Source organism: Parasteatoda tepidariorum, chromosome 2 (genome assembly GCF_982258835.1).
Source record: "Parasteatoda tepidariorum strain Cologne lab strain chromosome 2, Ptep-v5.0, whole genome shotgun sequence".
NCBI classification, from domain to species: Eukaryota; Metazoa; Arthropoda; class Arachnida; order Araneae; family Theridiidae; genus Parasteatoda; species Parasteatoda tepidariorum.
In genome coordinates this window covers 106,234,921-106,249,808 of record NC_141756.1, presented here as the reverse complement: position 1 = coordinate 106,249,808, position 14,888 = coordinate 106,234,921, and the positions used below count along the sequence as shown (strand labels likewise).

General features: G+C 29.7%; 1 protein-coding gene across 4 annotated transcripts in view; it reads left to right on the top strand.

Moving 5' to 3' along the window:
• Positions 1 to 14,015: 14,015 nt before the first annotated feature.
• The window catches only part of mbl (splicing regulator muscleblind), a 101,023-nt gene continuing 100,150 nt past the window's right edge, over positions 14,016 to 14,888 (top strand). The window contains exon 1 of one of the 4 annotated variants that reach the window (XM_016055188.4): positions 14,016 to 14,206. The gene's annotated coding sequence lies outside the window, so the exon portion shown is untranslated. The remainder of the gene's footprint in view (positions 14,207 to 14,888) is intronic. The other 3 variants (XM_016055191.5, XM_016055192.5, XM_043051597.3) reach the window with 3 other exon arrangements.

Here is a 14,888-nt window from a genome sequence, read left to right as displayed (position 1 = left end):
TCTGTTGTGTTTCTCTTTATTTTTATATTGATTTAAATCTGATTTTTAACATGCAGTTTCGATTTATATATAGCTTTTTTTTCCAAACATGTAACCGCAAATTACAATTTTGGAGTTATTCATATTTAATATATTATATAAGAGACGTTTTTTTATTTCTTTTCTTTTTTTGCTTATCTTGAGTGCTGAAGACAAAACATATATGCTATCACAAAAAGTATTTGTCTCTCATATGAAATACTTAAGGAAAAATGAAAAAAGACTTAGGGTACCACTTGCTGTCTTTAAAGGATTAAAATATTGTGATATCCACTTACCTTTTAACAAAATGATGAATAAAATCCATATATAACAGGTTATCCATAGTAAAATGAAATATTAATTTAGTATTTTTGAAAGTGAATACACTAAATGTGGTCCAGTTTGCGCATAATAGGTTAAATTCATGGCTGAAAGAGAAAGTTTTCATTTTGAGGAAAATGAGCTAAAATTACTTCTGAAATAATAATTTTCTTTATTAATAATTTCTATAATATTACATTCAAAGCATTTTCAAAAAATAATTTTCTTGAAAAAATATTAGCTCAAAAATCCCTGCTGTAAATCATGTTGATTATTAACTTTCTTTTCTTGTTTTACTTAACATGATTGAATAAATTTTAAGTGAAAAATTATTCTATTATAATAAAGTAGTTTTTGCCAAATGGCAAAAATTATTTCACTGGTTGGTTGAAAATTATTGAAAAATGACGTGTCAGTTTTAGACTTGAACATGGAACCTTTCCTGTCACAATTGGGTACTTTCCCTATTGAGAAACTATTTCTGGTTTGGAGAGAACTTAGAAATCCTAGTTATTCTTCCATCTTTTTATAAAATTGGCCAATGTAGCTTCGTTAGTGACACTACATTTTAATGCCTTGTACCTAAAAAGTCTATAATTACTTGGCTCAGTGTATATAGAAATATATATGATAAAATGACCAAGTATAAACACTATATTTTATGCAAATTAATTAATGTTAAAAAAAAATTTCAATAATTTTCTTTAAAAAATGATTTTAATTTCAAAAATTATATTTCCGCTATACGTCAGGTCAACTATTGTCAGAAGTTCATGTTTTGAAAGTGATTTCAATCAAGCTATTTTTTTTTCAGTTTTCATCCTTTTTGAAAGGCTATGAAACCTATTCATACAATTCCTGCATTATATTTGAGTATTTACTTGAACTGCGTCCATTACAGCAATACCAGCAGTCCTTATTACCGAAATTAATAAAGCTTCATTGGCGTCAATAATAGTTTGGCGATTTTTTTTTGCAGTTTCTCTTAACGAAAAAATACCTATTTTCCATTTGTTCACTTTCAAAATTGGAATCGTTTGCTTAGTCGATTATTTATTTGAAATTTTGTCTCCTTTGAAATATCTTTTTCACAATTCAATTCTTTTTTTTTTTTTTGAGAAGGAGCATGATTTTATTTTTTAAAATAAGTAGCAAAATTTGCTTGTGCTAAAAAATACAAACAAAATCAGGGTTCATACAAGAATTTTTAAAAGCGTGTGACAAATTGCAATAAAACAATCATTGAATTGTAAAAATGAAATATTTATACTCGTATGAAAATTTAAAAATTCAAATACGCGATTTCGATTATGTTGGTTGCAATAATTGCGGATATAAAGTATCGAGATGTTTATAACCGGGGCTACAGAGAAAACGATTAAAAGATAACGTGATTTACGACGGCGGAATCGCAATTGAACGAAGTTAATTGATTACTCAAATACGAACTTCAGGTGTTACAATATCGTGTTAAAAATATCAGAATTTAATACATGCGAAAAAACGATCGAAAATCTAAATCATCGGAAGTTACTCGCTATTTTTGCTACTGTGTTTATCTGTAACTAGAATTCGTTTTCTTTTCTTTTCTTTTTTTTTTTCAAAAGCTAGCAATTGGTACTTGTTGATGACTCGACTTTATGTTGAAACTTAGTAATTAGCTAACATACATAACATACATAAACATAGCATTCTGTTTAAATTCATATTAGAACTTGGTAAATATTTCGTATTCTTTGGTTAAAATATTTTTTTTATAAAATTACAAAAAACTAAGTAGTTGTTTTTGTTTTTTTTTTAATTTAAAAGATCTTTTTAATCTTTAGAAACTATTGTATGCTTTTAAAAAAGAAAATATATGACTGCTTATTAAAAATTATTTAAAGTCCTTAACATGATTTTTATCATGCGTGCAAAACGTCATAGTATTTATTTTTTCCTACAAATTTCATCAGTAAAGAACATTAAATTATATAAGTTCTTTGCATTATTTCGTGTAAGTGTTTGTATTTTTAAAAAAATGTCGGTGCTTAAATTGAACTCCTGTAAAATAAATTTCGAATCCTAAATTAAATTTTAGATAAGTTACAGCAAGTTAAGAAAATATTTTTTTTTGCATTGATGCCAACTCAATGAAGTTAACTGTCCTCAGATTTGAACCTGTAACCTTTCTCACTGTTATAAAGTATCCTGTCATCTGAAACTAGTGAATACGAAGGAATTTACTTTATACTTTCCAAAAATTTCCTTGTATATCTAGAAATAATTTTTAAATATTTAAAAAATAAATAAATTGCAAATCATTCAATATTAAAACCATTGGTAAAATCGTCAGTTATTAAGTTCATAGAAATAGAAAGTAAATCCATATTTTAAGAGTTACAAATCGGAATTGTTATTTTGTACTTCCTTACCAACTTAGCATAATAAGTTCATTAATCATTTCGTTCGATTATCATTTCGGAATTCGTCGGAAACTTGTTTTATAATGAAACAATGGATGTAATATTTTTCCCGAAATATCATAATAAAGAAAAAAAAAATGTTTCGCGAGGTCGTCCAAAATTATTTTTCCATTCAAGTAAAAAATATTAGGTATGAATCGGGCCAGAATGGTAATTTTTCTGAAAAATGCCGTAACGAATGTGAAACCATCGATGGCAGATGGTGCTTGCTGTAAGCTGGGTCTGTAATAAAAAACTATTAAAATTACAAAATAAAAAAGAACTAAATATTTTATCAAAAAATTAATTTTGAAAATTAATGCCTCGATGGTTTTAATGTAAGAAGCTAAAATTATTCTTCTATTCAAGTAAAAAATATTTGGTATAAATCAGGCCAGAATCATATTTTTTTCTGAAATGTAACGAATGTGGAAACATCGATGTCAAATGTTGGACAGATAGTGCTGTAAGCTAGGTCTGTAATAAAAAACTATTAAAATTAAAAACTAAAAAAAATTAAAAACTAAAAAATCTAATTTTATTAAAAAATTAAATTAATTTTGAAAAATAATGCCTCAATGGTTTTAAGGTATGAACCTGAAATTCTCGACGGCACATGCTTAACTAGAGGTGCAATAAATAAGGTCTATCACAAAAAAAATAATAATTTGAAGAACTAAAATTATTTTTAAAAAGAGTATTTTCTGAAAAGTATTTTATATATTTTATTTATAAACTAATTTTTAAAAAATTGTAAATATGAAATATTTCAAAAGCAAAAAAACTTATTTCAACAGACCCAAGACTTGAACCTAGAATCTTTGTTGGCGATAATGCAAACAAGGTCGGAATATGTCTATATATGAAAAAAATAATTTCAAAAACAAGATATATTTTATTGAAATTTTAAGTATTTTTAAAAAATACTATGTGCAGTTCAAAACACGAACCCGGAATCCTGGGTGTCACATATTTGTTAGATTTTACTATAAACTAGATCCGGAGCAAAGAATAAAAATTATTGTGATTTTTGAACCTCAGAATTAATTTTCTTTTTAAAGAAACCATTTTAAAAGCGGAACATAACATTTACATATAAAAAAGTACATTTTAAACCAACTACATTTTGAAGAAAACTAAAAAAAAAAAAGAATCAAAAGAGATAGGTAGCACTAAAATCGCCACTTATAAAAATTATGTATTGAATTAATTGTTTAATGCTTTTCACTTTCAGAGAGTTATCTAGTCTAGGGTATAGTTCGTTCACCAGGAGTTGGTACTTGGCTCCACCTCCTCGGACGCAGAGTTAATTTCAGCTCGGGAGTAAGAAGAAAAACATCTCCGCGCTTGAAATTGAGACAACCCTTAATGCGCGCCAAACACTGACAGTGAATTCTTTTTTAGTCACGTACTTCGCTTTATCATTTGCTAGTATACCTTTCATATCTCTAGCTAATTAAATATATTTTAAATTTAAAAACTGCTGTTTTCCCAGCAAAATGTCTCAATAAGGACAAACTATTCACTCAAAAGAGAGAAATATCATAATAAATGGCTCGAAATATCATCAAATTTATGAAATATTTAATGCTAAAACAAATGCAGATAAAGTTTGCGAAATAAATATTTTATGGATACGATCGCAAAATAGCAACCTTGTTCAGGATTGCTCACAACCTTCTCCCAAAAATAGTGATATAGGTTTGTCGCATACCACGTGATGAAGCGGAGCCAAGTGCCAACTCCTGGTGAACGAGCTATAGCGGTTCCCAATATTTTTTCCGAGTGTGGAACCCTAAAAGATCGACATTCTTTTTTCCGGAACCCTGAGTTTTAATGAATAAGTTTCATTAGCAATTGTGAACATATTAGCAATTAACAAAAGACTATTAATTATTTTGAAAATATATAATGATCTAAATTTTATTAATTATTATTTTTAAAATATTTATTGATTGAATGAAGAATGAAATTTTTTCTTCCTGTTGTTTTATTAATATTAGTTTTAAAAATGGGTTTTGTGTCAGAACACTTGAATTCACAGGTTTGAAGCGTCATCTAGTTTCGTTCTTAATTTAATTTAGTGCATGCATGAATTGAAGATGAAATATGGTTTGTAGTGTCTACCACTACAAATATACAATTCCAATCCACTAGTATATAAGACATGTTAACTAGATTCTATGACGGGGTACCTTTTCATAGATGAATCATTGTCCTCTCCTCACATTGGTGTCCCGGACGTGATGTGAACACGCTTACTTTTATAGAAGCTCCCACTTCAATTTGAGCACACCCACTTCGATGGATGGTCCACATTGTGAAGTTGACTTGTGACTGCGACATTATCCACATCCTTGCACTGTTGCTACTCAGTCTCGATCACCCACAATGTTACCCTGTATACACTCGACAGCTAATGGCAATACTAGCTCGACCTCAATCGTGAATTTAATACAGCGCTCACATTCAGCATTTAAAAAAGTACGGTGATCTTAATACAGCTGTCCCGGCTTCTCACAAAGCAACAACGAAGCAACTAGTGGTATCCGCTCATGAAATTTTATCACAGATATAATTCTGGTGGGGGAGTACTGTAGTGTGTCTACCACTACAAATATGCAATTCCCATTCACTAGTATATAAGACATGTTAACTTGATTCTATCTTGAGGTACCCATTTGATGGATGAAGGTTGACATTGTCGATAACTCCTCTCCCCTCATGGTTTTCATTGAAATAAAAAAAAGAAGAAATTAAACGATGAAAATCTTTATATATTTAAATGTTTATAGAAGCATACTTCTTCCTTGTTGAATTTAGTGATTTTTATTCGATACGAAATACTACACGGGTTTTTCATAAATCCATGTATCCTTTTCGTAATTTTTTCATTATATTGTTGTTTTGAAATTTCTTTTCAAATAAACAATTTAATAGAAATAATCGCATGAAAATTTAATTACAGGTTTCGAAAATCTCAAGTGGTTAAAAAATTTATTAATTCTCGAAGCCCCTTCTACGGAACCATAGGGTTCCGTGGGACACTATTAAGGAACCGCTGATCTATTGGCGGACATTTTGTGATTTCTCTTAATATTAAGAAATCGGAAGAACCGTTGCCACTGCTGTTTTGGATGTTTAATTTTACGTTATATTCTGTTTTGCTATGTAGAATCCAAAAGGCTTAGAAGCTTGAAATGTCGAAGTTGTGTAGAAATATATACTGGTAGTACGATTTTAAAAATAAATTAAACATTTGACTGTTAGTTCGAGGATAATTAACTGTTAAACTTGTAATAAGTTTGTAGTTGCATGCCTGTGGCCACAGGCATGCAACTACAGAGTTGAAATCTGACGTACTGAAAAGAATATTTTTTTATTTATAAACTCAACTCGAAGTTTTTTTTCTTTTTTTTTTTTCAAATTTATAATTTGTTTGAAAGTTATTACAATTTAAGTGCTTTTTTTTTGCAAGTTTTTTCTCACTTTACGTTCATTTCTCTTATTTTATTTATTTATTTATTCAAAAAGTATAAACCGTGAAAACTTAAAATTAGGAAGGTGTGTAGAGAAATGTGCAAGGAGTATGAGGGAATTAAAAAAAAATTGAAATTCGATTATTGGTTAGAGAATTATCAACTGTTAAACTTAAAGTTTAAAAAAAAAATGCTATACGGGCTGATCTGCAGCCCACTGAAATGCAACAAGTGCGTTAAGATTTGACGTACTGAAAAGGTCATTTTTATTTATGAACTTAATGCGAGATTTTTTTCGAGATTCCATTTTGTTCGAAAGGTATTGCAAATTTAAGTTTTTTTTTTAACATTTTTGCTTTAAGTAATGATAATTTATCCATTGTTGTAGAAAATGTATTTATTTTCATCTAAATCTTCATTTTATAACCTCGAGCTTAATGTCAAAAGTAATAAGAAAACAAATAGTTTATAATTAAAAGTTCATTGCCAAATGTAAATCAAAACTCATACGTATTTCGAAATTTTTAAAAATACAAAATATTCAAAGAGAGATAAAAACCATTTCCGATTTTAACTGTTAGTAGACATAAGGTTATCATTACTTGTTATAAGTAAGTAAAATTACTTCATATTGTGTCACACACTGCAAATTCCTCAGTTTAACCCCCCCCCCCTTAAATACAATTGATTATTTTTCAAATTCAGGTAATCGTTCATTTCTTTACAATGGGATACTAGCAAGTGACGTTGTGTGGGTATCTCGATCTTGATTGGTTGTTGAAACGTGGTATTTGTTTACGTTAGGAACTGTTCTTTCCATTCTATTTCGTGTAAGCCAAGCCCGTCAACTATCAATTCTCTTTTAAGTAACACAGTCTAAATTCTTTCACAAAGAATCTTTCTAAGAGATTTCAATTCTTTCACTATATATTTACCTACACAAGGACAGACACGAAGCTACGTGTAATATAAAACAAACTATTTATGCATCAAAGTTGCCAGGTACATAAAACAAAAATATATCAAGGTTACAATTAAATACATAAACTAATAATACATCAAGGTTAAATAAAATACATACGAAGCGCATCCAGAAAGTAAGTTTCCCGAATTCTAAAAAAAAAGGAACTCACACTTTCTTATTTATGGGCTCACACTTTCTTATTTATGGGGAACTTATTTATGGGCAACAGGTACAGTAATGTTTCAGCTATTTTTCAACATAGTAACCACCAGAATTGAGACAGTTGTCGTATCGTGGGATCAACTTTTGCATCCATCTGTCGTAGAATTCAGCCGCCTGTGAATGGAACCAGCGTCTTCAGCTCTTCGTCGTTTTCAAAACTCTCACCAGAGGACAGGAATTTCTTGAGGTGCAAGAAAACGTGAAAATCACAGGGAGACAGATCAGGGCTGTAAGGTGGATGATCAAACAACTCCCAGCCAAATTCCGTCGAAGCAGCTGCTGTGCGTCGAGCATTGCCATGGAGGAGCACAACACCTACAGTAAGCATTCCACGCCTCTTGTTTTGAATGGCACGTCGCAATTTCCGCCGTGTTTCACAGTAACGGTAAACGTCTGTCACACGCTTGTTCCATTCACAGGTGGCAGAGTTCTACGAGAGAGGGATACAAAAATTGATCCCACGATATGACAGGTGTCTCAATTCTGGTGGTGGCTATGTTGAAAAATAGCTGAAACATTTGCTGTACTTGTTGCCAGTAAATATATTCCTGAAAGTGTGAGTTCTTTTTAAATTAGGGAAACTTACTTTCTGGATGCTCCTCGTAAATAATAAATCTAAGTTAAGTAAAAGAAGTAGACGAGAAAGAATTACATTTCAATAAATTCGATGTGCGATACGGCTATGTATTTATTAACTTATCGTTAATTAACACTCTAACTTATGTAGAGAAACTTAGCTCAACTTTAATACGCCATTTTGCTGATAAATTTTAGCTTTCCCTGACGTCATAGGTCACATGTGTGGGTATGAGAGGTCTTCTTCTTCTTGAAGTGCAAGTACCTAATTAGCGTAATAACAAAACGTTCTTACGTGGAACTATGGTAAATAGGTATTTTATACATAAAATGATCTTTTCTTATCGACTTTTAAGAAGAAAAAAAAGCGAAACAATGATGAAGTAAAAGCCACCGCAGGGTTTAAACCAGGGCTCGAAAAACCACCCGTCCGCCCGTCCTCGGCGGTCAAAAATTCCCCGCGGACAACGAATTTCTCGAATCCGACTTCCGCGCGGACGGCCATTTTCCCGTTAATGTTCGTGATACATTTTCAATTTTTGTAATCTTACAAGAGTCTAGCGCCTCACTTCTAAAATGACCCTCTAATCTAGAAATACAGCAACATACTGCGTATGGTGGAATTAATGTTTTCTCTGTCTGGGAGTACTGTAGCGGTTGAAAGGGGCTTTTCAGCAATGAACTTACAAAAAAACACATTACGTACTGGTCTGAAACAAGAAGCGTTAAACACAAGTATGAACATCTACCTAAATGGAAAACCCCTTTCAGATTTCTGTGCAGAAACCTCTGTAAATCATTGGCTTGATTGTGGAACTGGCAAACGTCATATTTGATTCATTTAAAAAAACGCAGTACCCTCGGATAACTTGACATTCCAGATAACCTGACTTTTGTCATTTAAATTATTTCATAAAATAAATACTAGGTTACTATTAGTAACCTAGTATTTCTCTTATTACTGTATAATGTAATCCTAGTATTTGTAATCCTAGTAACTACTAATTCAATGTGCAATTTATATAAATATTTGTAATAAATAGGAGAAAAGTATGTTTTTATTTATTTAGAAGCTTCGGGTTAGTTTCAAATGAGGACGGGCACATTGTTGAACATGCCGTCCTCGGGGACGGGTAAAATTTCTGAGCTTTTTCGACCCCTGGTTTAAACAGCGACGTGTCTTAATTTTATTAATTTTTTGCACTGAATTTTTTGTTCGCTTGAACCTACTTCCATCTGAAACAATGAGCATCTTATTTTCTTATTAAGTCACCATAATAAAAATTTTTTAAAAAAATAAAAATATTTTACGTTTTATTTTAAACTGATTTTTTTATTTAATTCAAAAACGTCATGACAGCCCGAGGTTTGAACCAAGTACCTTTACAACCAGAATAAGACTTCTTACCTCCTACGCATTTCTTAGTGGTTATGCCGAAAAAGACCCAAGATATGAACGCGAACCCTTCTTTGTGCCATTAAGGATTATGAGGCATATTACATTCAGTATGAAAGGTTTACACTAGATCTGTCGTCAAAAAACTAAATAATTTTTTTTAAAAATCGAAAGAAAAATAAATTTTATAATCTAAATATACTGCTATAATGGACTTAAGACACTAGCCTGGAACCATCAATGACGCATGCTTTACAAACGGTAGTGAAAACAAGGTCTGTAGGGGGGGGGGATTTAAAAATTGTATTACATAGTAATTCTTAATACTTTAAAAACTAATTCTTTAAAAATTTAAATTCAATAATTAAGTATTTTTAGAAATTAAAAAGAAAGTGCTCTGTAGAAGAACTAAGACAGGAACCTGAATTCCTTGATTGCATTTGTATATATACTTAAAAAATCGCTATAAACTAGATCTGTCTCAAAAAAAAATTTTTTTTTTCCTTATTTGCAGAGTGGGATTCGTTTAAAACTTGCTTCATTCGAAAAAAGGGAATGATTTAGACATATTTATATAAACAATTTAAAGAAAAAAAGAAAAGTTACATAGCGTCTGAAATAGGAACGGAAAAAATATAAATTTTTAAAAATATATTGGAAGGCATTTGTGTACTCGTAACTGGAGAAGAAAATATGGGGTGATTAAGGTTAACCATGTAATTTAAATCACTAAGTTGAGCCATGTGGTTGTCAGGGTAACGTTACAGCAATTAGGCTTGGTTTATTATGAAGCTGAATCAATTTTCGGGTCAGATTTAATTGCTACCGAAAAGTGACGTCACCCGTATGTTTCGATCATGATTGGCTTCTGATCAATTGTAACATAAACGAATGCCAGTATTTAACCATGATTACGTCGCTTGCAGGCATCCAATTATAATCCTGTATTTTTCACAAATTCATTAAACGGATATATTACATCCTTACCAAGTTTACTTAATTAGCTAATTTATTATTTTTTATTCAGTGTTGTCGCGGACACTCTTTGTGATTTTCTTTATTATAAATTTTTTCCCCGTAGGATTTGTTTGAAGTCGGTCGCCTATGAGAGAAGGTATCTCAAACAATATTCATTGTTGTCGGAAAATATTTATGTGACATATTTGAAAAATAAAATTTTATTTTGTTCAAATTTGGCAATGTCAAACCGTTTGTGACACTAAAATCCCCGCCAGTTATAAAATTATACTTAAAAACGTACAAAATTCTATATAGTAGCTCCAAGTTCGTGGTTATAGATGGGACTTATTACTTACATTCTTACAAATATTACATAATTTAAAAATAGATCGCTTTATTTAAAATTTTTTGTTTGTTGGTTTATATCCATCTATATATATATATATATATATATATATATATATATATATATATATATATATATATATATATATATATATATATATATATATATATATATATATATAGCACGAAAAGGATAAAAAGAGAAAAAGGAAGAAAATGAATAAGTTTTAATTACTGTGCATAAGCTGCAAGTATATAGAACTCATAAAATAAGTTAAAAATACAGAGGAAACGTGGTAAGCAGCAAAGATCAATGAAAAGAAAAATTATTAAAATAAAATATTTGTAAGAATTATTTTTAAAAAAATAAAAAATGTGTAATAAAAAGCCGGAAAACAAAAAATGAATAATCACCTCATCATCTCACACGATTATATCCCCAAATAGAGGTGCTTCCTAATATTGTATCAATATAGCCATAGCAAATGATATCAATACATTAGTATGAAGAGCTCTAAAAATAAAACTAATTTTTTAAAATATTTTTTAAAAATATTTTGTTTTAATAATTTTTCTTTTTCTCTTTTTATTGATCTTTGCTGTTTTTTATATATTCTTTGTATTTTTAACTTATATATATACATATATACGGAATCTCTTTACCACGTATTTACTTACAAATGGCAAACAATGAGAAATGATATTTTCACAGACACTCTGAAACAGTATTACAAACACTAAATTTTTGCATAATTTTTTTTCAAATGCACAATGTGACAATGCCAAATTTGTTGTTCAAAATTAGAAACAATTTAAGACAGTTATTTGAGTGATATGGTTAAAAAAAAATATAAGGATCTCAAAACAATTTCCTTACTTAAAAATGATGGAAAAAACTATCATGGATAAAGACCAGTTTTTAGAAAATTCCATTTTTTCCATTAGAAAAATCACTAAGTGCTACCGAAGCAGAGATTGCCATGGTAACAGCAGTTTTTTTCAGTGGGATGCATTCCCTATCTCTTTTTGATCACTCAATTTCATCAACATGCAAAATGTAGAGTATGCAAAAAGAAAAGAAAAAAAAGACAGGGGACACCTTTAATACCTTTGGATCTAATGATCAGATTTTCGTGTACTCAATCTCAATGGTTCGATATCCTAACATCAAATATGCTAATTAATTCGTAGAGACGAAATTTGAAATTACGAATTCAGACACAAAAACGTGCTTCTTCCGAATTAGCATAACTTTTTCCCGGCGTATCCGGATTTTTACCCTAAGAATCATCGTGGCATTAAAATTGTCATAAAATAATACTAATTCATAAATAAACACAATGAAAATACAAAATTTTTTCTTCTGAGCTTTGCAGCACTGAAAAAAAAAAATGCAAATCTTGTTGCAATTTCGATACATCAAGTAACTGCTGCAAATGATTCCTAATAACTGCATGACGATGATTAAAAAAGCATAAAATTTAAATTTTAGAAATTAATCCTGTTATGTAACAGATAAAAGTTATATTTATAGCCGAAATTAAAATTCATGTTTCAATTTAAAAAATAAGATAAATGCTACGTATTTTCTTAAACGATGTTTAGTAAACTGTTTTTTAGCAAATTTGTAAATATTTCCCACACTACTTCCTTAATTATAAATTAATAGATGCTACTCCATCATATTTAAAAGTAGATCATAGTTTAAAAGTTATTTAATTCAAATCCTCTTGTATTAAATAATTCTGCATATTAAAGCTTGTGTGCCACTGCTGCTAAGTTTTCTATATATGTTACGGCTAAATTTCTCATATATGTATAAATATGTGACCGCTAAATATCTCATATATATGTGTTACAGCTAAATATCTCACATATGTGTAAATATGTTACCGCTAAACATCTCATACATGTGTAAATATGTTATCGCTAAATATCTCATACAATTGAAAATATGCTACCGATAAATAACTTATACATGTGTAAAGATCTTATTGCTAAATATCTGATATATGTGTAAATATGTTACTGCTAAATATTTTCATACATGTGTAGATATGTTATTGCTAAATATCTAATATCTGTGTAAATATGTTACCGCTAAATATCTCATCTATGTGTAAATATGTTACAGATAAATATCTCTTATATGTGTAAATATGTTACAGATAAATATCTCATGCATGTATAAAGTTGTTATCGCTAAATATCTGATATATATGTTACTATATTATCACTGAAGTATAGAAACCAGTTTTCCTACAATCTTTAAATCAAGCTACGTTTCCATACGCTTACATTAACAGAGTATTATTTATTTATTTTCTACTATCTGAAATATCAATCCCTACAATCACTGATAGAATTGTACAATCACTGATAGAATCACCCTTTACAAAATTGAAAGATAAATCAAACGGTTTAAAATATTATTTCAATTAAGAAAGTTAACATTATGTCATTCAGTTATTTTTCAATACATAAAGAATTAAGTCAAAATCGTCGATAGAAAGAGCGAAACAAACTTTTGAACTTAAGAGATACTGAAATCGTTAATGTGTATCTAGGAAAAATGCGTCAAATACTTGATTCCGCACTTTAACGGAACAAACCAGTTGATCTGCAGATTAGTTATAAAAAAATTACAGTTAATGTGCATATTAATGTCTTTCCATCTTTAGCATACATGCATGAGAAGCTAAATTTTTCTCAAGTTGTTTTAAATCACATAGGTGAAAAACCCAAGGATGACGAACATAAGATTAAAATAAAAAGTAATAATTAAAAAAAAAATTTTAATCTTATAATTTTCATTCTTATATTACATTTTATTAATTAAAATACGTATTAAGTCATTAATTTTAAAATTATTGGTGTACAGTAACTATCAACTTATAAATGTTATTGAAAATTAATTTATTGTTTAAAGTTTTCCTATTAAAATTATCGAATTGAAAATGTATGGATATTGAAAATACAATTTTAAAACACCGCACTGTTGGCTACACTGTTAAATTTTAAAATGCCTTTTTTAACCCTCATTTTATGAAGCAGGATAGATACGAAAAAAACATTATTTGAAATTATTTAAAATAAAAAATTAATGACATTTTAAAGCAAAATAGAATTTTTAATATATTAGGTTTCCAGGGGGTACACATAAAATTTCTTCATTTTCCCTCCCATGTGCGCATCAACTAATAAATCGAACTAAATGTCACCAGCAAATCACAAAATAATTATTAGGGAATGCTCCCTCTTTATATCATGATTTCTTCCATGACGTCATGCAAGCCGATGGCGCCACTACTTGTGGAATCGAGCACACCCACACTACGAAGAAACTCGCACACACGACCGAAAGATGGCGGTGTCCGTGTATCTGTCTGCAGACGATCGTCGGACCACTTAATCGCAGTTTGATTCACCTGAAACTCCATCCCGCTATCAGCATCCCCCTGCTCAAACTACCCCCCTGGTAAGTCCCTATTTATTGTTATTTTTTTCACCTACCCTTCATTTCGGAAAAATCCCCTTTTTTTCCCTTTAATGTGGGTGTGGCTGGCGTCCCAGTGACCACATGTTTGAATGTTTATGGGTGAAAACAAATGCGTTGTCATGCTCCCTTCTTAAAATCGAACATTCTAAACTCGCGACAAAACATATGGCAGATAATTGATAGAAATTTAATTTTTTTTGTTGTGTTTCATCAAAATATTCCTTTTCATATGAATACTCTTTTTTGTGATTGTTATTTATCGTCAGGAGAACGCATTAACAGAGACTTATTATTTTTTTTAATGAAATGATTCGTTATCAGTCAATTAAATTGACTTCATAGACGTGATTACCTTCAATATAAATTGTTTACTTCGTGATAAATAATCATATGACTGGTAATGTTCTTACTCATTCAATGCGTCATGCGTGTTCAGAAAAATATATATTTTCTCTTTAGTGCAAATGTCTATTGGAAAAAAGAATGATCTTCTTTTTAAAGAATATTTCCTTTTCAAGGCTATTTATATAAAAATAGCGGAAAAAACTTCTTATAAAACTTTGTATTAAAATAGCAGTAGTTTTTGGCTATATTATTGCATATTCGACTATATGTCACTCTTTTGAGTAAAAATTTCTCTCCTTAAAAAAAAAAAAAAAAA